General features: G+C 38.6%; 1 long non-coding RNA gene across 1 annotated transcript in view; it reads left to right on the top strand.

Annotated features, from left to right (window-relative positions):
- LOC138916402 (uncharacterized) overlaps nt 1-27,012 on the top strand; it is a 75,387-nt gene that overhangs the window by 36,572 nt on the left and 11,803 nt on the right. The window contains exon 2 of the long non-coding RNA XR_011423643.1: nt 13,657-13,723. This is a non-coding gene — a long non-coding RNA (uncharacterized lncRNA). The remainder of the gene's footprint in view (nt 1-13,656; nt 13,724-27,012) is intronic.

The raw sequence follows: 27,012 nt of genomic DNA, 5'->3' as shown, positions 1-27,012 counted from the left end.
CTACATCAACAAAATGAGAAACAAAAACCACATGATCATCTCAATAGATGCAGAGAAAGCATTCGACAAGATCCAACACCCATTTATGATAAAAACCCTCAATAAAGTGGGTATAGAAGGAAAGTACCTCAACATAATAAAGGCCATATATGACAAACCCACAGCCAACATCATACTCAATGGACAAAAACTGAAAGCCATCCCTGTGAGGACAGGAACAAGGCAAGGGTGCCCGCTTTCACCAATCGTATTTGACATAGTACTGGAGGTGTTAGCCAGAGCAATTCGGCAGGAAAAAGAAATAAAAGGAATCCAAATAGGCAATGAAGAAGTAAAACTCTCGCTGTTTGCAGTTGACATGATCATATATATACAAAACCCAAAAGAATCCATAGGAAAAATATTAGAAGTAATCAACAGCTACAGCAAAGTTGCAGGGTATAAAATCAACATACGTAAATCAGTAGCATTTCTATACACAAACAATGAACCAACAGAAAAAGAACTGAAGAACTCAATCCCATTCACAATCGCAACGGAAAGAATAAAATACCTTGGGATAAATTTAACCAAGGAAGTGAAAGATTTATACAATGAAAACTACAAGACTTTCTTGAAAGAAATTGACGACGACATAAAGAGATGCACAGACATTCCATGCACATGGATTGGAAGAATAAACATAGTTAAAATGTCCATACTACCTAAAGCAATCTACAGATTCAACGCTATCCCAATCAGAATACCAAGGGCATTCTTTACAGAAATTGAACAAAGAATCCTAAAATTCTTATGGGGCAGCAAAAGACTGCGAATTGCTAAAACAATCCTGAGTAAGAAAAACAAAGCGAGAGGCATCACAATCCCCAATTTCAAAACATACTACAAAGCTACAGTGATCAAAACAGCATGGTACTGGTACAAAAACAGGTCCACAGATCAATGGAACAGAATTGAAAGCCCAGAGATAAAACCTCACATCTATGGACAGCTAATCTTCGACAAAGGAGCAGAGGGCCTACAATGGAGAAAAGAAAGTCTTTTCAACAAATGGTGCTGGGAAAACTGGACAGCCACATGTAAACGAATGAAGATCGATCATTCTTTCTCACCAGTCACAAAAATAAACTCAAAATGGATCAAAGACTTAAAGATTAGGTCTGAAACAATAAGTCTTCTAGAAGAGAATATAGGCAGTACACTCTTTGACATCAGTTTCAAAAGAATCTTTTCGGACACTATAACTCCTCAGATGAGGGAAACAATAGAAAGAATAAACAAATGGGACTTCATCAGACTAAAGAGTTTCTTCAAAGCAAAGGAAAACAGGATTGAAACAAAAAAACAGCCCACTAATTGGGAAAAAATATTTACAAGCTACTTATCCGACAAAGGATTAATCTCCATAATATACAAAGAACTCACACAACTTAACAACAAAAAAACAAACAACTCGATCAAAAAATGGGCAGAGGACATGAACAGACATTTCTCCAAAGAAGATATAAGTATGGCCAACAGACACATGAAAAGATGTTCATCATCCCTAATCATCAGGGAAATGCAAATCAAAACTACACTAAGATATCACCTTACACCCGTTAGATTGGCAAAAATATCCAAAACCAAAAGTGACAAATGTTGGAGAGGTTGTGGAGAAAAAGGAACCCTCATACACTGTTGGTGGGAATGCAAACTCGTGCAGCCACTATGGAAAACAGTATGGAGATTTCTCAAAAAGTTAAAAATTGAAATACCCTATGACCCAGCCATCCCACTACTGGGTATCTACCCTAAGAACCTGAAATCAGCAATCCCAAGAATCCCATGCACCCCTATGTTCATTGCAGCATTATTTACAATAGCCAAGACATGGAATCAACCTAAATGCCCAGAACCTGACGACTGGATACAGAAGATATGGTATATATACACAATGGAATACTACTCAGCCATAAAAAAGGACCAAATTGTTCCATTCACATCAACATGGGTGGACCTTGAGGGTATTATGTTAAGCGAAATAAACCAGACAGAGAAAGACAAACTCTATATGACCCCACTTATAGGTGGAAGTTAACGTATAGACATGGAGAACCGATCGGTGGTTACCAGGGAAAAGGGGGGGTGGGGGGAGGGCACAAAGGGTGAAGTGGTGTACCCACAACATTACTAACAATAATGTACAACTGAAATCTCACAAGCTTGTAATCTACCATAATCTTAATAAAAAAAAATCTAAAAAAAAAAAATATGTATATATATATATATATATATATATATATATATATAAATTCAATGTATGTTGAAATGTCAGTACGTTGTCTGGCACTGGTCAGATTTCAAGAGCTACTGCATTCACTTCCTAACTGTTCTCTTTGCTTCTCCTCTTCTTTCTCATCAGCACCTTTGACTTGAAGTTCTATCTACATGGAATTCCCTGGATATTTGCATGAGGGACACTTTTTATCATTCAAGTAACCTTATATCCAAGCCAATCCATTGTCACCTTGTCCCATATTCTAGGGAGTTTCTTTATATACAAATCTTCTAGCTCACCAATTCTCTCTTCAGAAGTTGTTAATTTCTCTGAACAAAATTAAATGAAATTGAATTGGCTTTTCTCTATAATGACTCCTCTCAGTATATGACTTTGTTTATTAGCCAATCTCTAACCTTTATCCTCTCCTATCTTCTGCCTCATACATTCTCTTGTGGTTCCTGCTAGGACTCAGTTAATCTCATTTAGCTTTGTTGGCTCATTTTTCTCCCCTCCAACTCTACAGTGGCAATGTCCTTAAGATTCTCAGTCAAATCAAGTCTCTTCCTCTAATCTTTTTCTGGGTGACCTCTGTGGGCAGTATGCCCAAGCAGGTATGTTTTGTCCTTATTTCCCCTCCAAGGTCCAGAAGTGCATTTCCTGCAATTACCTGCTAGACATCTCTCCTGAGGTTTTCTTTCAATATTGTAAACTCAGGATGTTGAAAAACAACTCTTCAGTTTTGCTTCATCTTCTACTTTTCCTCCCTTGGTTAATGTCACCACCTACAACTCAAACGGTGGTTTGTATTTGGGTTTCCTCAACGTTTAATGACTTTCCATGTTCCATGGACCCAGCCAATACAGTGTGTCTTCATTTATTATTTTCCATTTTCATATTTGTACCACCAGTCGAACTCAGGTTCCTTTTCTCTCTCACCCAGGTTGTTACAATAGTCACGTCTCTGGTCTCCCCTCCTCCATGCCACTCACTCTTCCAATCTTCCCTTTGTGGCTTCAAGAAATGTCCTTCTAGAGCCCAATTCCAATTACGCTGCTGTCCAGCTCAGAGATTCTCTCTGGACCCATGTAGTTTACTTAATCGAGCAAATACTTCCCAGCCTGGCATTTTAGATTTTTTCAATGTGAAGCCCAATTTAAATTCCCAGGCTTCTCTTGCATTAATTATTTAATTGCTCATTAAGATATTTAGAGCACCCAGTCAATGTGCTACAATGGACTAAGGCTGGTGGTAAACCAGTGAGTAACAGCATACTGCCCTCATGCAGTGTTCAGTCTAGTGTGTATACAGGCAGAAATAAGTTGTATCAGTGAGGTACACAGGGCACAAGAGCATGTTAAGGGAGAATTAACCTGGGTGGTTGAATCAGGGAAGAGTTCCAGGAAAAACATGGCTCATACAAATAACAAAATTATTTTTGAATTCTTCTGAAAAGCTGAGGTGTAAAACACTCTTGAGTTTCTCCCTATCCATCTAAATACTGTATTTTGAATAGGTGAGTAATCAATAATCTCTAGTCATGATATATGGGGAAAGACTTAAGACAAGAATAAGAATTGAGAAAATGTGGGATTGTACCCAAGGTTTTCACTAATCACCAGATGACCTTCTAGGGTTTTAACCTCCTCCTTGGTAAAATATGAAGAGCAATCCTTTTTTTTTTTTTTGGCTGAGATTAAAAGAGTAACATGAGAGAAAGGATGAGAAAATATCATGAATAGATATAAGATCCCGTTCCCTCTCTATCACAGATATGGCTTAGACAGAGAGAATCTGGAAAGTCCCTCCCATAAATGTTGTAGAGACTGACTCTCAGATTATTATGGTTTTCTCTTTCTTTAGGGCATGTCTACCTAACTGACCCACTGATAAATTATTTCCATATACCATTCAGAAATTGCAGCAGAGAGAAAAAGACTATATTCATTTTGCTCATGAATCACTGTTTTTTCTGCAAAAAGCAGAGTTTACTTGATTTGCTTTCAGATCTATTTCCCATCTATTTACTCCATTCACGAGTCATCAAAGTTATATCAATTTCAACAAGTGCAAATTTTATTTCTGGAGACAAATTTTATAGAGAGCTGTCTACAAATTTGAACCAATTGGAAAACAGCGATTTCTTAAAAAGCAGCACAAGGTGCGGCTGATCTGAAATATTCCACATACCAGCACCAAAGCAACTGACATTTGCCTCCAGGAAAGAGTCGACTTTTCCTCTGACTTTCTCAGGACAGGGGAGGGAGGGTGGAAAGGTCCATTACCTGAATCTCACAATGATGTAAGAAACCATCTCTGCTTTATTTCTGTGATAAAGATTTCTGAGTAAATCCAGAAACATTTCATCTATCTAGTGCTGGTGGTTAAAGGGCAGAATAGTGTGCCTAAAGAAATATTTTTGTAAAATGAAACTTGTCGTGTATAATGATAATATAGTATTCATTTTAGCCATTTTGAGTGACAGACATATTTCTAATATGAATCCAGATCCAACCCCCTGTTGTTTAATCTACTTAAGCCTCAGTTTGCTCAAATGGAATGACAGTAGATAAGACTAGGTGATTCTTAGATTCTTCCGATATAATGATGCCGTGATTTATGGTCTACTTCCCTATCTTCTTAGCAACTTAACAATTAAACATGTTTCTTAATGTTTGTGGGTCCTCATTTTGATTATGGAAAGACTGTGCCTAATATTAGTAACAGCCGCCAATTAGAGAGCATTTCCGATATGTCAGGCTGCATTCAGCACAACACATGAATATCACATATAATCCTAACAACATCCCTATTGGGTTGAAGCCATCATCTATCTCCATTTTACAACTGAAGAAACTGAGGTTATAGATATTAGCTAACTTGTTCGAAGTGACCCAGCTAACTAGTGGTTGAGTTCCCACAGAAGGCAGTTGTTAGAGCAGCAGTTCTTAATCCCGGCTGCAAGTTGGAATCACCTGTGGGGATTTCAAACCAGTGCTAATGTCCGGATGCCACCACAGATGAATTAAATCAGAACATCTAGAGAGGGTGGCTTGGCAGCAGTGTTTTCTAAAAGCTCTCTTGATGACTAAATGACAGCCAGAATTGAGAAGCTGGAATGACTACTCTGGAGCCTGCATGATTTAGTACTGTGCTGTGATTTCTTCCACTCATCAGCTTATGAACATTGGCTTAGGTAATTAACCTCTTAGAACATCAATCTTGGCTGTCAAACATGAGTGGTATAATCCTGCATCTCATGAGCATTATATGAGACAGTCACCTAAATGGGCCATTTCTGACCTTCACACTTGGCAGGCTCTCATCTAATGTGAGTTCCCGTCTGCCTTCCTTATCACTTGCTGTCAGTAGTTTATTCTCAGGACTCTGGGATCCAACTCCAGCATTCCCTTCTTTCTCTTATAAATTGGCCACTTCTAAGTCACTAGAGGCTAGGGAACCAGATAACCAGGAATATATTTATTTTCCAGTTAAATGAAACTTCTCACATAAAATGGCAACTTCTAACCATTTTGGGGACAGACATATTTCTAATATGAATCCAGATCCAACCTAACGTTATTTAATCCACTTAAGCCTCAATTTGCTCAAACAGAAACAGGATAGATAAGACTAGGTGATTCTAAGATTCTGCCAATTCAGTACAAAACCAGCACATTCAGGATAAACAAATAGGTTCTGAGTCAGTGCCTTTGAGTTTCCCTAAGATAGTCTGGCTTGAATGCAAGGATTTGGCTTAGGCAAAGGCTCAGAGGCATTCACACCGGAGCCTGAATATATAGTCACCAAAACCTACAATGTCATAGAAAAAGCAGAGATCTATTTAACTCCTAATGTTAGAGATGAGAACACTAGGGGCCAGAGATAACATGGGATTTGCTCAAGGTCACATTGTGAGCATTAACAGAGCCAGGGCTAGAAGCCACTCTTAGCAGTCCTGTACTGTTATCTTAGTTTGTTCATTTATTCATTCAACAAACACTTATTGAAGTCCTGCTATGTGCCTGGTACTCTGCTAGGTGCCGCACTGCAGAGGTACATGCAACTGTGTGCCTGCCCTCCTGCAGCTTATGTTAGAGGGGATAAGACCAACAGCCATCACTGCCCTGGCTTTTTCCAGCAATCTAGGTTTTGCAAAACTTGACTCTTGAACAGAGCCATCTGATCTTCCTTATGCATTCTTCTCTTTCTCTTAAAATTTATCTATTTTCCTGCAATTTGTACTTAATTTCTTCATAGCCCAAACCTTGCAGAACTAATCAGGCTTGCTGGATTCCCCTAGTTTCCCAGAGATAAATGTCCAGACCACTTCTAAGAATATTCCCTCTCATGCTTTTACAGGCATTTCTTCATTTGTAAAGACAATCTTTCTTATGTGAGGGGGCTCCTTAATGGGGTGCCAGAGATTGAGCTAAATCATTTATTGGGGTAAGGAAAATACTAGAACTTCTTAAATAAAAATAAACCTTTTTCTCAAAAAATTCTAATTTTAACATATATATTATAATGTTATATTACACGCATATATATATAATATCTTCATTTTTAGTATGCTTACATTTATTTGTGGGGTTTTACAAACATGTTTTATTGATATGAGTGCACAAACAAATTTGGAGACCGCTGCCTCAGGGAAATGACTTTCAAGAATCCCATCATAGTCTCTCAACATCTGTGCTCTGAGATGACTCATCACAAATTTGTGCTTCAGGTGGTTCCACTTTGACTTCTTAAATATGGACACGTGTGTATGTCATGATGCAAAAATGAACTCTGAGCCTAGAAAGATGAAGTTGTTAGAGAAATTCAGAAGTCAAGAAATTAATAAATTAGCCTGCTATTAGATTCAGGAGCCTGTTTGAGAAGAAGAGTGGGAGATGTCGTCTGACCTCAAGCTAAGTTTACTTCCTATTTCCCACACATATCGCATTCTTTCTCACTTCCCTGCTTTTTGCAGAAGAGGTTTTCTCAGCCTAGAATGCTCTCCTTGTGCCTGTCAGAATCTTGCAATGTGGAGTGGAAAGAGTATGACCTGTGGAGTCAGGCATGTTTGGGTTCCAAACCTTCTTTAACAGTTATGAGCAGCATGATTCTTGGTAAGTTATCAGTAGCTTGTACTTCAGTTCTTCATCTGATAAGCAAGGATAATAACACCTTACTCATGGAGCTGTTATGCAACTTAAATATATGTACGGCCTGGCTATCCTTTGCACCAAACAAATGTTTGTTTCCTTTCTTGTTTCCAAAAGCTCCTTTTCAAGGAATAAAGCAAGTTAGCTTTTCAAGAAAAAATTAATATATAAAATTCTGCCATTCGGGGCCAGCCCCATGGCTGAGTGGTTGAGTTCGTGCACTCCGCTTCAGTGGCCCAGGGTTTCTCCAGTTCGAATCCTGGCCGCAGACATGGCACTGCTCATCAAGCCATGCTAAGGCGGCATCTCACATGCCACAACTAGAAGACCCACAACTAAAAATACGTAAGGATGTGCTGGGGGGCTATGGGAGAAGAAGGAAAAATAAAAGCTTTAAAAAAAATTCTGCAATTAACATTGATGTTAATTCTCCACAAACCTTCTCTAGTTGTTCTGATCAGAATTAAATGCCTCTTTCTGCTCAAAAAAACACATGCTTGTGCCTCTCCTTGACATCAATGTCATTCTGTCATAGAGTATGTTTAGATATTTGAATGACAGTCACCTCCAGTGGATGACATTTTCCAAGGACAGGGACCAGATGCATTTGCCGTTGTGCCCACAATGCATTGTGCTCCTCATAGAAGACCATGCTCAGAGATCCCTACTTTATTCACCAATGATTCACTAAATTCCCTGCTTTTTGCCAGCTGCTAGTTGTCATTTCTAGGGAAATTCACATGTTCTTAATCCTCGTATAGTAAGATGTAGTGTCTGCTCTAAGAATTCATGTTTTGATGTATTGATAAATGTTGGTTGAAAAATGAATGAAAGAAAAAGGTGTCTGAGAACAGAACTTCAGTTACTCAACTTGTGTAGGTAAAATTGGGCAAAGTGTAGCAACTGTCATGAATCAAATATTTACCATATACTAGGGTGTTTTACACATTAACTTGTTTAGCCCTCCTCAGAATATTTCCATGAAAAAAATTATGCCATTTTATAGACAAGAGAATTTTGGGCCCAGTGAATTTTGGTAAATTGACGGTCTTAGACACTAATGAGTAGTCTGCCAAGAAATGTCAGGCAGCTGCTGACACCAATCTCTTTATCAAGAGGGAAGAAAAAATTCTGAGCCTTCCCTTTAAGCCATTGCTAGGATGCCTGCTTACCTGAGAAACTGTGAGAGAAAAGGAAATGAATACGGTAATAGGCCAGCCATTGCCAAAATGCCACAGCGTTAGCCAAGCCAGGGCTTCCCACATCAAGATCCCGGCTTGATGAAGGAAAAAGAACCTCAGGTTGGCATAGAACATGTTCATAGCCTCCAATGTCCTCTGCAATTTTTGGAAATCTTCCACCAGCTGGGACTGTGAGATAAATATTCAAGGAAGGAATTAGGTCCTTCAGGGAAAAGGGAACACATATGAACATAATGAAGAAACTTATGAATGACTTAATTTTATGAACAGACATTTGTTAATATTAATAAATTTAACTGGGCAGAAGTAAAAACAGAAAAAACAATGAACAAACAAAATCTTTGAAAAAGTTATGATACTTTCTTTTTCTCTGGAGAAGAGAAAGATGAGTAGTGATTTGTAAACATTCCTCAAACAGCTATAGGATTCAGTTAGAATTAGTTTCTTTTTCTGAGTGGGTGATGGTCGGTAAAGAGAGACATAAGTATAATGGTTGTCTTTTAAACTATCAGTGTTATTTCAGGTGTCAATTGATCTCTGGTTATGTTTTGGGGAACTCTGTTGTCTATATGGATCTGTGTTACTGCAGTTAGTGTTACAGTTTAAAGAGTGTTTTCAATGTCATCACCTGTTTATGTGTGCAAAGGGCTCTTGTCTAGAAGATGATGAACAAGACAAATATAATTCACTTAGATTAGTTCAAAGTATGACTTTCCTGTGAGCTGCTTAATTGGGCTCCAGAAACAAGGCAGGATCTGCAGTGACTTTAGTGTCTGTCTGCTGGTTGAGGGGAATTCCTTCTGTGTACATGTATTGTGCATATGTGCATGTATGTATGTATAAGGCAAGGATTGATTTCCAAACTTGTCACATTTTACTGGAGAGTCAGTGAAAAGGCTGAGAAGAAATTTCTCTTAGCTTAATGGCTTTAATGGGTTTAAAATCAAGACACCTGGGCCTGCCCAGTGGCGCAGCAGTTAAGTTCACACATTCCACTTCAGCAGCTTGGGGTTTGCCAGTTTGGATCCCGGATGCAGACCTATGCGCTGCTTGTCAAGCCATGCTCTGGTAAGCGTCCCACACATAAAGTACAGGAAGATGGGCACGGATGTTAGCTCAGGGCCATTCTTCCTCAGCAAAAAGAGGAGGATTGGTGGCAGATGTCAGCTCAGGGCTAATCTTCCTCCAAAAAGAAAAAAAAATCAAGAGAGTTGAGAAAATGATCAGGGTAAAAGAAAGAGAGCAGGATTGTTCAGATGTAAGTAAGGAGAGGAATTTGAAATAAAAAAGAGCTAAGAACATACTTCTAGAAGTCAAAATTTTATTACAACATTTACTAATGCAACTTTTAACCTACACACTGCCTGGGAAACCTCTGGATGGGCTCATCTCTCAAGCCCCCCTCACCCTTGGAATTCTGATGGCCATCGATAATTTTAATAGGTCATGTCTAGAGTGCCTCCCAGCCTGGTCATCTTTTCCCACTCATTTTTTTGTACAGATGAGAGGGTCACCAAAGCTCGGAAAAGAGACAGGTCTGAAGTCATCAGCTAGTCAGTGACAGATGCTGGACTTAAAACTATACTTCCTGACTCACAGTTTTGTGCTCAAACAGTAATTCTCTCTCTCTCTCTATAAGTATATGGGTAAATAGAGATAAAAGATGTACCAAAGAAAGTTTATTTTCTTTCTTTAAAATTTAAAATTTTACCCCCTGATACCAACACTCTTTTAAATGATGAATGATTATCTCATAGCTCACAGTCATTGGTGGGATCTTCTTTTCCTTAGAGAAAAATTTCAGGAAAAATAATTAAGCTTTGCATCTTCTTCCCTTTTTAACCTGGAGGTCCTGGTCTAAATGATGGGAACATATATAGAGGTTTGTCAATTACTAGTGCCACCATTAGTTCATGCTATTGATAGTAGCTAAAATTAATTAGCATTTCCTATGTTCCAGACACTGTGCTTTAAATACCTTCATCTCTTTCAATAATCTCCCAATAATTCTTATGAGGTTGATGCAATTGTTGTTGCTATTTTATAGAGAGAGAAATGAACCACAGAGAGGTTTAGTAGTTGGCCTACACCCATAAACTTGTGGCAGGGCGGAGTTGTGTGTCTAAGCTGTACACCCTCAGAGCCAACTCTTCTAAGTACAGAGCTGTGCTTCCTGACGCACAACCTTGCAGGATGCGTGTGGACCTAAGGAGCCAACTTGAGTCTTTATCTCAGGTCTGCATCTAAACATTTCGGTGACCTCAGATTCCTCCTGTCCCTCTGGGAATTGGCTTCTTCATTTCTTAAAGCAGAAAAATAATCCTTAATCTATTTGCCTCACCATGATGTATGGATCAACACTTTGTACAAATTATTTCAAAAGAATTATACGAACGTAAGCTGTTTAAAAAAATACATTGCAAACAACTGAAATGCTCAATATTGGTTTAAATCCCTTTAAGCTTAATGTAAAACCATCCTCATGAATTTTTAGTCTTCTAGAGACCCCGTCCTTTGGGAGACAGTATTTCAGATAACCAAAGTTTTAGAGAAAGAATGAGTGGCACACGGCCTTGGGAATACCTAAGGAATTGGACCAGATAGAAGTGACACGGAGTCCCAGTTCTTTAACACACCAACTGTGGGAATTTCTGAAACTAATGTTTTCTCCCTGAAGTATAATTTCCCCAAATGTGAAAAGAGCCATAGTCAAGATATTAACATGTTTCTTTCAATAGCTATTTATAGAGTTCTTAAGGCATGACTGATCTTGGGCAGGTGGATCTTGAGGACACAGATAAACAAAATAGACATATTCTCTGCTCTCATGGAACTTAGTTTCACAGGGATTATAGATAGAGACATCAAACAAAGAAATACAAGCAGTTCTGGAAAAATCATATAGGCATAAATTGCCTGACATGAAGTAAGTGCTTAGAGACGTGGAATTACTGTTGGGTACAAGACCAAAACTTCCGTTCCTTTCTTTCACAGCACTTTAAGAGTTCTGAGTGTCTAGGGAGGATGAAGTTGTTTTTGCAATATACAGAATCCACTCATTCCTGCTACTGTAGGCCCACCTAGGCATGATGTCTTGTTTTCACAGAAAATGATAAGTTGGCCCTGAAATATACCTTGTCCCTATCCCTCTACATGCTCGTGAGTCCTTAGACCTTACATACATTTTTGTTCCTTTCCTGGCTGGGCACCCCTGAGGTGAGCTCTCTGGTGAGCAATGGCATGAGGTACAAGTACACAAAGTCATGCTTCAAGTGCTTGACTCTGAAGATATCCTATAAATCATAGAGAATTATTAGAATTATTAGAGGCTTAAAAGACTGTGGATATGCCTTTATCATCTCATCCTGTGCCCATCTTTGGAACCAGTGCCAACTCTGTTATAGAGAATTTGCTTCCAACCCCAGGCTGATGCTTCAAGTTGGTCAAAATTACCCTTAGTAACCATCTCTGAAAACCTCATTCTGGAGATCCACCTACTGAGTTCACTGCTTCGCTAGTCAAGTCCAATGTTGCCAGGTTATCACCAAGCATTAGAAGAGATCACAGTGTATTTTACTGAGCAGCAGAAGAAAGCATTGGATTGAATTAATGCACCATGATGAATCTTCAATGCCCAACAACAGGCTTGGTGTGGAAGTTGCTCACACTCTCTGAGGCATGCAGCAACAAGACTGGCTATGCAAATCTTATCTCCCACCAAAGTCTCCCTCTTGGTTCTTGACCAAGGCCCAGAGAAATAAGACCCTTGAATTAAGTACTCTCTGAAGAAAGATAGGTCAAAGTTGATGATAGTAGCTTAAGACACATTCATAAGAGATCATGCAAGCACAGCCCTTGAGCTCTGGATTGTCCAAAGCCACACTCTTGGCTAAATTTGTCACTGAAGGAGTCTAGTCACTTTTCCTAAAAAGCACCAGGGCAGTCTCTGCAGGGAATTGTGACAGCCAGGCACAGAACAGAGCTGGCCAACTGTATTTTCCATCTAAGGTCCTACATTAGGTGATAATTCCAAGTGGCTATGAGAAGCAGCGGTGGTTCCTATATTCTGCTTATATTTGGAAGTAAGAGATATCCTCTTCCCTCCCAGGGATTGAAACAGTTTTGGGGAAGGAGGATTCTCCAAGAGAAAGATTCTGTACTTCTTCCTATTATGGTATTGGGGACAGGGGCGATTAAAATTGAAATTAACCAAGGTTGTAACTTGAATACATGGAAGCCATGCACATTACTCTGGAGTGCTGGTATTGCACAGTACTAAGAAACTGGACCCTGGAGCAGCCTTCCTTCATCTAAAATCTGGCTTTGCCACTCACTAGCTGTGTAATCCTGGACAAGTCTCCTCTCCAGCTCCTGGTCTTATTTGCTGTTCTCCAACATGGGAGTGGTTATAATAGCAACTCAATTCCCATCATTTTTATAAGGATTAATTGAGTCAATTGGAATCTGCTTGTCATATAGTAAATTCTCAATGTGTAATGGCTATCTTTCTTATATTTATACCTCTAGTCTTAAGAACGCACTACTTACCTTCTCTTCAATACAGGAATTCAGAGATATTATTCCTATATCCCTACGCATAATGTGTGAGCTCTGAATTGGTGTATATAATGAATCCTCCATCTTCAAATCCAGTAGCAACTTTAGATATATCCAAGAATTACATATAAGCCTATTTATAAGAAGGTGTTCATATAGTGAATAAGGTTAATTAGAAGGGTGAAATATCATTCTTTAAACTCACTTCACCAAACTGGCTCCGGATTCAGTGAGGTAAAAAGGGCTTTGTATCTACTAGAACCAGTCCAGGCGCTGCAGTCCATTCTAATTCTGCACACTTTTTCTGACTCCTTTGGGCAGTGCTGAACTATATAATCCCAAAGATCATTTTTTAATTGTCACACTTTCTGAATATAAACCTTGGTTCCCGTAACCAGGAAGAGAGTCAGTTAGTGATTAAGAACAAGATTAAAGTATTTCATGGTGATTTATACTGAAAAATCCTGTTCTGTTTGTTGTTTAGGAGCATATTAGAATGGAAAATCCATCAGAATCAATCTGATGGATCAAGATCAGAGTATAGAAGAAAGGTAAGCTATTGCAATTTCATCTTACTCTGAGCAGTCATCCAGAGTGCTGGAACAGTGTGATGACAATAATATTCTTCCTGGTTCATTGTTTCTTCTAATCCCCAGCAAGATTCACAGATCAATATGATGACAACAGATAAAGACAAACTACAGAGTTTTCCAGAATAGCGAGCATTGACTTACTATGTGGAACTCTTTTCATTGTACTGAATAAGAAGTACAACAAAGGAATTTAGGTAGTCTTGAGACATTTGATTTAAAAGAATTTCCTAATAGATTAAGTTGTGAAATCTCCTTGAAAGACCTGCACAAATGGGTTCTGTTAACATTCTTGGGCAAGTACATTCCTGCTGAAGGAAGGAGAGGGAACAGTGCCAACATTTATTGAGTGTATCCTATGTACAAGGGGCTCTCTGTGCCAACTTATAATAATCATCTTGGTTCTGTGAGATTCTATCACTTATGCTGCACAGATAGTGACACCAGTTTCTGAGTGGAGAAATGTCTTGCCCCCAAAGCTTCACTAAATAGTGGAGCAGGAATTTGAACTCAACACTATGTGAATCTAAAGCCATGAAGCTGTAAAGGTCCACTCCAGCCTTAACATGTAAAATTCTTTTTCTGAAAGGCCTCTCAAGAGAGGAGTGATTTCAGATTGTCTTGGCATGATGTTAAAATCAGTTTGTTTCTGCTGGGCAGATGGTAATAGTATCTCCTCCTCTTAAATTTTAACCACATGAGTCATTTTGCCTCTGGCTCCAACCTACCTCTCCAGGCTTACCTTTCACCTTATGCACCATCTTGTCCACTGGAATTCTCCCCATTCAATAAACATTCCATATCCTTGTATGGATCTGAAACTTTGCACATACTGTTCCATTTGCCTTGACTGCCTCCTTCCATTTTCTCTACATAACAGCTCTTCCTCACCCTTCAAGATTCAGATGATATATTGCCTCTCCTAACTCACTCGGGAAAGTTATTCATGATCCCCTCTGGCTCCCATGACACTTTGTTTCTAAAGCTTTTCAAATTATGTTGTAAGGAATCTGTGTATTCACTCCCTTCTCTAGTGGTCTTTGAATTTTTTGAAGACTGGGACCATGTACTATTGATTAAATAGACCTACTGTCTATCCCTGTGCCTGCAATATGGCATATGCTTGATTAGATGTCTTTGAATAAGGGAAACAGTGAATGAGTAGGTTAAATAGAGTTTCTCCAACAAGGAGAAAGTCGGAATCATCAAAATGTTGGGCTCAGAGGAAACAGATCTTAAGTACCACCATCCCTGCCCTACCCTCAGCATCTCTATTTTCTGACCTTTTTGCTACTTTAGCATTTCCCATTTTCATCTGTTAGCCTTCTGATTCACTTCTCAACCATCATCTCTACTCCTTGACCTACATAGAAATTTCTATCATAGCTTATCTTCAAACTGGTTATTTCCAAAACAGTATCAAACAGGAAAGATGTGATTATAACTTTGCTTTCACAAATAGCTTGAAAATCTGGCTAAATTGTTGCTGTTATTTAATGGGGCATGGAGTGATGCACTTTACCATAAAAGCAGTATGATACTAGTGGAAGAGAAAAGCATGTAAAGTCAGAAGGCCTGACACAAAATCCTGCCTTTACAACCTAAGTACTCTACACAAGTTGTGCCCTCTATGCTGCAGGCTGTCAGCCAAGACGGTGCATATGGGCTGAAATCCAGTGGACATTCTGTTTGCCAAATCTTGTGCTGCAACCACCCAGAATGTACCTTGATAACTCACACTAAGGTACAGTATAGGGTAGCAGGCAAGTAGGCTGTTTTATATTGTGTAAATTACTTAATTTCTCAAGCCTTGAACTTTTTTTCTGTATGTGGATAATAATACCCAGTCTACTAATGGGTTTATTAATTCCTTCATTCATTGATTCAATCCTTCTAAAACCTTATTGAGGATCCAGTCTAGTGGCTAAGAACTTAAACCTTGGAATCAGACATCAATACATGACCACATTTTTATGTTATCATTATTTAGCATTTCATCTGAGGTGGGTTGACATTTTCCAAAATTCAGAAAAGAAAATACCAATGGAAAATACATGTATATAATCTTAAAAAGGACAACTAGAATACAGTCCTTGATTCACTCACCTAAATAAGGCTCACCAGACTATTCACTACCCAATCGTAGATACCCATTCCACATCGTTGGGTAATTTCTCTTCTTCTCACATTTCTTAGATCTCATCTACTCCAAGGCAATGTTTAGAACAAGTCTCCTCATATTTGGGGTAAAGCACGAATTATGAATAGGACAATTTGTGGGGAGAATGCAGTCTGCCCTTGTCTTGGGAGAGAGCCACTTTGAAGTGGAGAATGTTTACATGAAGTCACCCAGATTCCCCTTTACCCACATGGATAAGCAGAGGGTTATTTTTCTACTGCAATACATTCTATTCTTTGGGAGCTTCCATTATTTTAAAGCTCTTCCTTATACTGGGGTTTCTTTTCTAAATTCTTTCAGCTGGACTGCAACCCAAACTCTCTCTCTCTCTCTCCACTCTCCCTTCCAAACCTTCTCATCCTCCTGGATTCTCACTCCTGTAATGGATATCACCATGTAGTTACCTAAGCCAGATATCCATATGTCAGTTTAGACTCCTTCATCTTGTTTGTTCATTCAGTCACTCATCCAATATTATAAATTGTGTCTCCTAGACATCTGTGGCACTTACCCTCTCTTCTCCCATTCCTGATGTCAAGGCATTGTTCAGACCTTTAACATGTTCCCTGGACTGCTTCCTTCATTTTTTGACCAATTCTTCTCGATTTCATCCTTCACTTAAATACTAGGCTGGCCTTTCTGAAAGGCAGCGTATCCTCATGGCCCATTTTCACCTGTTAGCACTTTGGCACACAGATGATAGTGAAATATAGTAATGGACTCTTGAAACTGACACAATGTTATAAGCCAATATGACCTCAATAAAATAGCTTAAAGGCAAAAAAAAAAATATGCACCCAAATTTTTCTAACAAAAATGCAATTGTTGTATATACGTTATTATATCCTACTTTAAAAAAAAGACTTTGATTAACTTCAATTATTTCTGGTAAAAACAAAAAAAGTACTTGTGGCTATTCATTTCTATGTATTTCCTGTCATCAAATGCTTTGTAATCCACAATTTAATAATTGCAAAATAACCCATCATACGGATATATTGTGACCTATATAATCATTTATTCTTGGAATTATAGGTTGTTTCTGGCTTTTCTGGGGTGAGCTCTTCCAGGTGGGAAGACCTGTTCTAGATTCTAGTTATTAGCACTGGGCCGTTGGTTTCAAAGCATGTAATTTGAAAACAATCAGATAAGTCATATGTGTAATAATAGGAGCTGAAATGCCAATTTTGTTTTATGCACTTATTTTTCTTCGTAAAGTTCTCCTGAGAAAATTACAACTCCCAGCTCAGAAGAACTAAGTAATGATAAAACACAAGAAATGCATTTTTTGAGTGTTTAATCTGTGCCAAGCACCAAAGGGAGCACTCTCTTTGATCTCCGCTGACTTTTACAAATATACTGAGATGAAGGTATTATTAGTCCCACTTTCCAGATATAGGAGCTGAGCCTCCAAGAGCTTCGGCAACCTCCTCAGGACATTCCTAGTAAGTGTTGGAGCCCAGATGCAAACCAGGCCTGTTTCATTCCCAAGCCTGTACTCTTAATCAGTAGGATGGAATCCTAAAATGGGTTTTAGAATGCCTGACTAAATGAACGAATAAATGAAGGACCCTTTGGTACAGACTCGGTATTATTATTCACATTTTATATGGATGATGGAGGCTTGGAGAATAGTTTCTGTGTGAATAAGGAAAGTGTGCCCCTTTCAGGCAGGTGCAGCCATGGGTCCAGTGCTGGCAAAGAGAGGCCATACTTTCATCCATGTTTTCTTTTCAGGGTAGAACCTATAAATACCTCTTAAGTTCTAGAGTAAGCATTGGACCTCAGGTCCTCTGACTTTATGTTCTGTCCCCCTTCACTAGACAGCATGCTGCTTCTCCACTCCTCAAGGACCCCTCTGTGCCCAATCAGATGTCACCAAATGTAATCATATTTCTAAGCTGGTGGTAAACAGGAAGTAAAAGAATCACATCCTCAGGCTATGGATGCCCATGATATGAGTAATAATTACCACAATTTACTAAAGATTTATTAAGTGTCTGACATTATGCTAAGTACTTTATAAGCGTTAGTCTTATTTACCATATGCCAGTTAGATGGGGAAAGTAATTCTCATTTTGCAGATGATGAAACTGAGATCCAGAGCATTTCAATAATTTTCCCAGGTTCACATAACCGATTCCAAAGCTCAGGCTCACCATACTCTGAGTCGTCCTGGAGTATGGTGCTTGTCAGAATTCTCCTGATACCTTCCCATTCTTCTTGAGCCTTCTTCTTTTGGGGCATATTTTCTACGAACATTTTTGGATTTAATTCCTTAACGTCTAAGGTACAAGGCTGACCATTCTCAGAATTTTCATTCTAAAGCTATGAATCCTAAGGTGTCATGGCTATTTTTCTCTAAGGTTCTGATGATTTCTATTTTATTAATCTATTTCTCCTTGTTGACTAGAATTGAAGAATCCTGGTCTTTTCCTAAGTTTTGGGAGATAAAAGTTATTAGCAAATTACAGATTTATCAGCTGAGCTGCCTCAAGATGTGTAAGTCTATCAGTTATTTTCATGGTGGTTGAAGTTCCATGTCTTTGCCATCATATCCTCTGAGATAATTCTCTAACTTGTGTTACAAAAGCATTATCCATGTTATCTCTGAGTTGTGGGAATGAGGGGGCGGGCTAGATAGGGATCTGTAGTGTTTTTTTTTCATTTTATTTTTGTTAATCTCCCCCTTAATATTTTTGCAGAAATACTTTCCATCTTGCTTCTTCTACCCTCAGTTGTCTGGATTCCTACACAGCAAGCATCTTCCTGACACACACAATACTCCCATCCCTTGTTCCAAACTCATGCTCACTTTCCCAATAAGAGGATGAACTTTGTTTAAAATACGTCAGATGTGACAAAAGTGGTGAGGATTTAGCAAGGTATGTTTATAAAGGAATTCATTTGATTGTGGAATCAATACAGGAAGTTAGGAGAAGAAGAACTTGGTCAGAGATGGGAGATGAGAAATTGGGGGGAAAATGTTGATTGCATCAGAAGACAAAATTTTGTTTACTTTGCAAATTTGCCAGTTGATTCCTTATTATGTTATTATTAGTATAGTACCATTCACAGAGTGATGCTTAGTGTATTTATCTTTTCAATCCTATGCTTTGAAACCAATTGGAGAACTTATATAATAAACTGTGAAACAACAAGGACAACAAAGTAAAAACCCATAGGTTTAAGTTTCTGCTCCATCACTTATTAATTTTCTGATCTTGGGTTAGTGATTCAGCTCCTCTTATTCTTATTCTCTGTTTCTTTCTCTGTACAATGTGCAGATAAGAACTCCTAATTGGGATAAAACAAAATTCGTTATAGAATATTTTAAAAGGGATTTCTAAATGAATTTAAGGGTTTCAGAGACCTCCCTATCGAATATTAAATGAAATTTTATTTGATAAGGTCTCAGCTATAAAAGGCTTTATGGTCAAAAACCTACCTCATTTCAAAATTTACCACTATTATTTGCTGGTTATGTGATACGGTATTTGCTTCTTTGAACACTGATTTTCTCATCTGTAATATGGGAATAATATCCACCTTCCTCATGGTGAGGGTTAAGAGAGGTGATGCATTTGAATGTGTCTAGGGTATTCTAGGCATCCAATAAATGTTATAGGTTTTTTTTTTTCCTTAGCCATTTTGTTGGGGAGGGCTGATGAGGAGAAGTAGTGAAGAAAAGTGGAAAGACTAGAATTTAAGAAAGATAAAGTTTTTGAATCTGATATCTACTGCTAGGTGACCTTGGACCAGTCAATTAACCTCTCTGATTTTAATTTCTTCTATAAAAGTGTGTTATATTACCTGTATTGCACTGTTTGAGCTACAGGATGCAAGACAGCTCTGCAGGTCTAAAAGCCTATGCCATTGTAGATTTTCATCATTTTTATGAACAACATTTTGACGCCTAAGAGATGAATTACTGTCTGTCCTTTAGACATTCAAATATTAAGCATCTGAGAAATTTCTACCTGTATGCTGACATATTTTTCTGGATTTTATTCACCTATTTGTAATGTTCTTCTTCCATTTCAAAACAAACAAACACACAAAAAACACCAAGAACAAAACAAAACTCAAATACTCAAACATAGTATCCACCATCCACCTCTGAGTTCATCCCAAACCCGGTGCAGATAATAGGTAGACCTTGAGGCTTAATTTGCTTGCAAATTCTTGGTGGATAGTGATGCTGAAAAATTGGCTTTCGAGAAGAGGAGCGATTGTGGAGCTTGAACATGTTCTTGAAATACTTTTGGGAAGAGAACCAAGGTCCCAGCCATCCAGCAACTGGAAGAGAGAAAGGGCAGAGCTTTGAGTTTATTACCATGGCATCTGCCCTGGCATAGTGGTTGAGGACCTGCTGCCCACCTGGATGTCTGTCAGCCCAGCCAGGAACATCGAAGACCTAGTGATTGATCACCAGCCATTGCTCGACCTCCTGTTTGTGTCTCTGCATCTCCTGCCAGCTGTACATGTTGAGGATTTTTCTGGGCATGTCCCACTTCTCATTTGCCTCCTGCTTTACAGAAGCGTCAGTTTCTCAGTTGCTACTGGCTTCCAATTCCCCTGATGCTTCTCACCTCGGTAGGGCTGACTCTTTCTTACAAGGCTCCCACTGCCCTCATGTTTTTCTTCAAACTTCATCATCATTGAACCCCTGGGATTTCTGAGTTGACTCATGAAATTTCTAATCCTTACCTCTGATTGTAACAAAATGACCCTTTTCCTATACTTTTATCCCATTGCAGTATGATGCCTACACAAAACACTCTTTAGCTTAGTTGTCTCTTCACAAACCTGAGAGCAAACACTTTCTCAGCCTCTAACTTCTCTATCTGTCCTGAGTCTTTTTCCCCTGATGGAGGCTGGAGCACCATTTTTCTTGGATGTTAGACAACATTTCTCTCTTGACTACTCCTCTCCTTCTTGGCTGATTTCTTAGTAGCCTCCTCCTTCATCATTGAATGTCCTATAGTGTAGAGCTGGGGCCAATGACAGTTGGACTGAATGTTGTGGCCTGCCCCTGGGAAGAGAGGCTAGGCTAGGGTCACATGACTCCCCTTCTCTGCATCCTGGCTAGATTGGGTTCACCAGCTGTCTGGCATGCGTGGGAGTGGAGAAATTTAGATTTGCCAATTCAACATAATAGGGCTTTTAAACTTGTTTAAAAATATTTTTTAAGGAAAGATTTTGTTTTATCAAAAAAAAAATCTATGATAAACCATTTTCTCTCGTTTATTTCCCTTTGAAAGCCAACTAAATCTGTCAAATGACTAAAGGTAATAGAAATCGACATTTGTTGGAACACATTATGATTTACAGAAACCTCGTCACATGTTTATCTGATTTAATTCTCACATTGATCTCTTCAGGGAAGTGCTATTACTGCCCATTTTCCAGTTGAGAAAAGACAGGCTGAAAAACTCAGGTAACTGCCAGAGTCACTGTGTCAGTGAATAGTAAACTGGGGTGTGAAATCAGATTTTCTGATTCTACATCACAAATTCTTTTCACTGTATTCTCCAAACCTAGAGTCTGGACATATACATGTAATAATAACTTGACTCAGTGGTTGAAAAGAGCTAGAAGAAGACATTCCAGGGTGGGAGTGGGGGTGCAGGGTGAGGGACAGATCTTAATTTTAAGAAAACAGTGAGCATGAAATAATAGAAAAAGCCCTTTCTTCTATTTGGGAATCAGCCCTCACTAAATCAGTAATTCAGCCCAAGATATAGGTACTAAGGGTTTTATTCCAGTGATATTTATAATTATTAAAAATCAGAAATGGACTAAATGTCCAACAGTAAGAAAGACAGCTAATTTATTGTGTATATATTGAACATTATACACATATTAAAAACAAACTTCTTATAGGATTTTTAATGGTAGGCACTAACACTTGTAAAATAAATGAAAAAATTAGTAGTCAAAATTCTATTTACTCAAAAGTATATGGTCGGGGGGAAAATGTTGGCATTAGTTCTCTTTAGATTATACTATTAGTGAAGTTTTTTCTTCATTATGGCATTTTCCAAAATTTATACAAGTGAATATACGTTATTTTTATAATTTAGAAAGACCAGGTTTTTTTTAATAGGGGGCCAAAGAAAAAAAGAAAAAGCAGGGATTTTGGAGCCAGATGTGTCTGGGATCCTATTTCAGCTCTATTACTTATTAACTAAGTAAATTCCCTTACTTCTTTGGGCTTTAGTTTTCCCATCTGTAAAATGAAAGAGTAAGCACAACACTCAGGATTACAGTGAATTAACATAAGTGCTATGCTATTTACAGAAACCCTCAGTAGTGTCCATGATTTCTGGATGGGAGTTTCACAAATCCAATATACATATATTTGGTACATTTGGTAGGTTAAATACTAAAATTCAAGATAGCTCTGTAATTTCAGTGTAAGTGAAGTTTGAGGGCAACAATCTGGCTGGAAGTTTGCTGGGGGCAGGGTAGGGGCTTGTCTAGGGGAGATGGCTGGCACCTTATCTAATCTTGAGCTAATGTCATCTGGTCATATCACACAATGCAGACACACTGGTGGGAAGTCTGTGTGTGTGTTGAGGGAGATAGCTAAAGACCTTCACATCCATCCTCTGGTGTTACCATTGGCAACATTTAGTTCATAGCAGGGGCTCTGTAATTGTTATTTTCCTGTCTATGCCTGCATGGATACCAACTAGACTATCAAGATGGCTATCCATTCCTTTATTTATTTATTTATTTGAGGAAAACTGGCCCTGAGCTAACATCCATGCCCATCTTCCTCTACTTTATATGTGGAACGCCTACCACAGCATGGTGTGCCAAGCAGTGCCATGTCTGCACCCGGGATCGGAAGCAGCGAACCCTGGGCCGTGGAAGCGGAACGTGTGCACTTAACCGCTGCGCCACCGGCCGGCCTATCCATTCTTTTAAAACATTTGTACCTATTTCATTTTGGAGGCAGGGAGGTTCTTTAAAATACTGGAAACTTCATAAACTTTAGAGCCAGAAATGTCTAAGTATTCTTGCACAAGATTCTTATTATCTATGTACCTCAGCTTTCTTATTTTTTAAAAAGGGGTGAACAAAAGCAATAACCATAAATTTGTAGACAGGACTAAATTATATTATATATGGCAAGAACCTAGTCTAGTGTCTAGTAAATGGAGTAACTCAATAGATGTAGCGGCCACCAGTATTACTATTGTACGTATGTAATTTTTTCCTCAGAAATGTAGTTACATGCGTCTGTTGGTAATTCTCTCACCTCCCCAGGCTTCACTTCAATTTCCTTTTTTTTTTTAAATAACTTAAATGACCATTGCTATTAAGGCCCAGGAGCCTGATCATTTCGACAAAGTTTGTTTGAAAAGCACCCCAGGTAGCTACTGGTGCTTTGGCTTTGAAGAGTCTCATGGTTCCAGTGTAGACATTCAGGAAGGACTGCTTTAGTCACAGGGACTCCCAGCACCCAGCTGGTCTCCTGACAGCTGCCAATTGGCTGGCCTGGTCCTGCCATGAGCAGGATTCAAATGGGGCAGCCTAGCCTCATATTCTTACCACCTCATCACAACCACTTACTCTTGTGGTCTCAGCTACTGCCTTAGCTCATGCAGAGAATGGAGAAAGGGAGACCTAATCCTGAAAGGAAAACACAAACACCCAAGATTTTCTATGTTCAATTTGTCAAAGAAGAGATGAGAATGGCTAGACAACAGAGCAGGGAGTTAAATTCTAAAGTCCAGGACACAGCAGTTTTGCCTAGTTGATTCCTCACTCTATTTGTAGAGACTGTCTTAGGATTAAGTCCTCACTAAATATTTGTTAAATCAGTGAATAAAGGCATGAATGGATGAGCAGAAAGATGGGACCAAGTTTGAGCTTTGCCAGTGACCTTTAGCTGTTCTTTCAGGTGCATTTCTAGAGAGAAAGAGTGAAGAGAAGAGACATTTGTCAAGCTTTTTCATGCCTCTGTCATATTGACTTACCTCATTTTACTTAGTTCTCACCATAGTGGTATATGATAAGTATTATTAGCTCCTTTTCTTAGGCAGGGGAAATCAGACAGCGAGATTAAATATTGTGTCAGGGATTAGATTGCTCAAAAGTGGTGGAATGGAGATGATCTCTTAAAATTTTTCTCCTAAGGACTCTCTAATATTCAAGGAAAATAAATGCATGCACTGGTGGTCAAGCTTCAAGTAACTTCAAATTACTGGTTAATTCAGTTTTGTTGTAAAACTTCATGGCAATTTTGATTCCTGTTCAGTAATATCCAGGATAGTCTCATCTCAATTTTGGAAGATACTATAGGTTTATTGCTTGGTTTCATGAGACACTTGCTCATGGTCCCCAGGACGATGAACCTTGCATAATGTCATTCAGTCTCTAGGACATGGAGGCCACATCTAGAGGTACTTAACACCCTTCTCACATATCCACTGTGGATGCCTGGGGTCAAATTTCTGGGCAAATGTTATTGTAACATGCTATTTCTCGAAATAGACTCCATCACACAAGTGAAGTTTTGATTCTTTTCTCTCCTATTTCTTATCTTTTTATTCTCTACTCCTTCACCTTGTCCTCTCTCTCTTTCTTTTCCTCTCCTCCTCCCTCTTTTCTTCATTATCCTTTTTTCTTCCTTTCTGTGGACCTTTCAGAGATTAGTAAACTATGTCCCCTTCATCATGTCTCTTCAAGTGAAGAGAAAACTATCACTGTGTTTCTCAAGAACTCAAGGGTACTTCCCCTAAGTGCATCTGTAAAAAGTCTATATGTGTGTGTGTGTATTTCAAAGTGAAGATTGAAGATTTAACTGACCAGAGTAAGCTTCTCTGCAGGCAAAATCTAGACAGGTCTTTGTGTGTGAAGATAGGAATCCATTATGGTGATTCATATGGTAGATGGAGGCTTGTTGACAATGTAAATTAAAATAAATTTATTGGTTATTTTGAATTCAACATTTTTTACCTCATTTTCAGCACCTTTATTATATCAGCCCTGAATATAGAATTAGAAACTTACTAATTAAGATAAATACTATGCATCTTCTAATTATTATAGCAAAACCACTTGCCTTTTTGTAAGAATTAAAGATGGCAAAATTTGACTTTCTGACAAAATGGAGCAGGAAGGTTGTCTGTGTTAAAGAGTTAATGAAAATTCAGAAAGAACTTGTGGATGATCAGAGTGAGATTTTATTGATCAACGATCATTGCATCTCTTGGATCTCTTGGCTCTAAAGAGAGAAGAAATCTTATTATTACCAGAGAGTTTTTTAAGCTCATAGTTCACAGCTATTTAAGAAGAAAATTACTAGGTTCAATTTTCTTCCCAAATGTTTATGCTTTTAAATCTGGAACCTTGGAGCTTGCCCCATGGCCCAGTGATAAAGTGCGCTCAGTCTGCTTCTGCAGCCAAGGGTTTCCCTGGTTTGAATCCTGGGCAGAGACATGGCACCACTCATCAAGCCATGCTGAGGTGGCATCCCACATGCCACAAATGGAACGACTCACAACTAAAAGATACACAACTATGTACCGGGGGGCTGTGGGAGAAAAAGGAAAAAAAATAATTAAAAAAAAAATAGAGGAATTCTTTACTGGGGCCGGCCTGGTGGTGCAGCAAAGTCCACATGTTCTGCTTCAGCGGTCCAGGGTTTGCCGGTTCGGATCCCTGATGTGGACATGGGACCGCTTGTCTAGCCATGCTGTGGTAGGTGTCCCACGTATAAAGTCGAGGAAGATGTGCACAGATGACAACTCAGGGCCATTCTTCCTCAGCAAAAAGAGGAGGATTGGCAGAAGATGTTAGCTCAGGGCTAATCTTCCTCAAAAATAAATAAGTAAATAAATAAATAAATAAAATAAATAAATCTGGAACCTACATAAAAGTTTCAAGAATAGACAAGTGAATACTCTTACATCTACCGTCTAGATTCATCAATTGTCAGAATTTTACCACATTTGCTTTATTTCTTTCACACTGCATGTGTAAGGACACCTGTATCTTTCTATCTATCAATCTATATCCATCTATTTACCTATGTACATAGCTATCTATTCATCTATGTATCTAATTTATTTGTTTGAGTAAGGACTCATGGGTTCTTTTAAAATCAATGGACTTTTATCCATTTCTATTATTATTCATCTTGCAAATTTTACCAATTATGGTCAAAGGAAGCCCTGTCAAACTGACTTCTTATTCTTTTCATATATCCTCATGAGCTTTTGAGAAAATCCTTATTTCCTGGCATACAAAGATGTACCAGGTTCACTTTTCCTGCCCCTTCCGTGGAATCAGCCATTTGGTTTATATTAACCGGAAATTTTATTTAGAAACCAAGATCTTGGAGTGACTGGAAAATCTCCACAACTTGACTGTGCCTATGCTTCCAGAGAATTCCTCGTGGTCCCAATGTGTCCAGAGAGGATTACAATATGTTGCACAAGTGATGAAGTCACTTTAGGCCAATAAATGTCTTTATCGGGCCAGTCCAGAAAAATGGGACCAATTTATAGCACAGAATCCTCCTACTTCCTTTATTACAGTCTCTCCTTTGGCATTTTTATCTGTAGTAACGAAAGAAAAATCCAGTGTCAGAGCGGGAAGAGACACCTAGTTTCATATTGCTTTATGAGAGAAAACTGATGATCAGAGAGGGCAAGTGAGTAGTCCTAACTTACACAGCAAGTGAGTGGGAAATGGGGGCACTGTGCACCCTTCTTATGGGTTGTTGTGAGGAGTAAGGAAATGCATGTAGCTCAATGTATGGCATAATGGAAGAATCACTAAATGTTAACTGCTAAAAATAGTTTTGTGTAACAAAATGCTCAAGAGTAATGAGAGTGACTGCCACAAAATGATGCTGGGGCATCCTCTGTCATTTTATTTTCTCTGTAACAAGTAAACTCTGAGGTTCTTATGCCATATAATGGCAAGGGGTAGCAATAAAAGTGCTTGATTTGGGATGTTCTTGCCAACATTTAGTGTCTGGAACTACTTTTATCAGAATAATGTTAAAGAACAATTACAACAAAAAACTAGAAAAGCATTATGTTCTAGC

This window comes from Equus caballus, chromosome 12 (genome assembly GCF_041296265.1).
Source record: "Equus caballus isolate H_3958 breed thoroughbred chromosome 12, TB-T2T, whole genome shotgun sequence".
Classification (NCBI taxonomy): Eukaryota; Metazoa; Chordata; class Mammalia; order Perissodactyla; family Equidae; genus Equus; species Equus caballus.
This window is presented reverse-complemented; position numbering and strand designations above follow the sequence as displayed.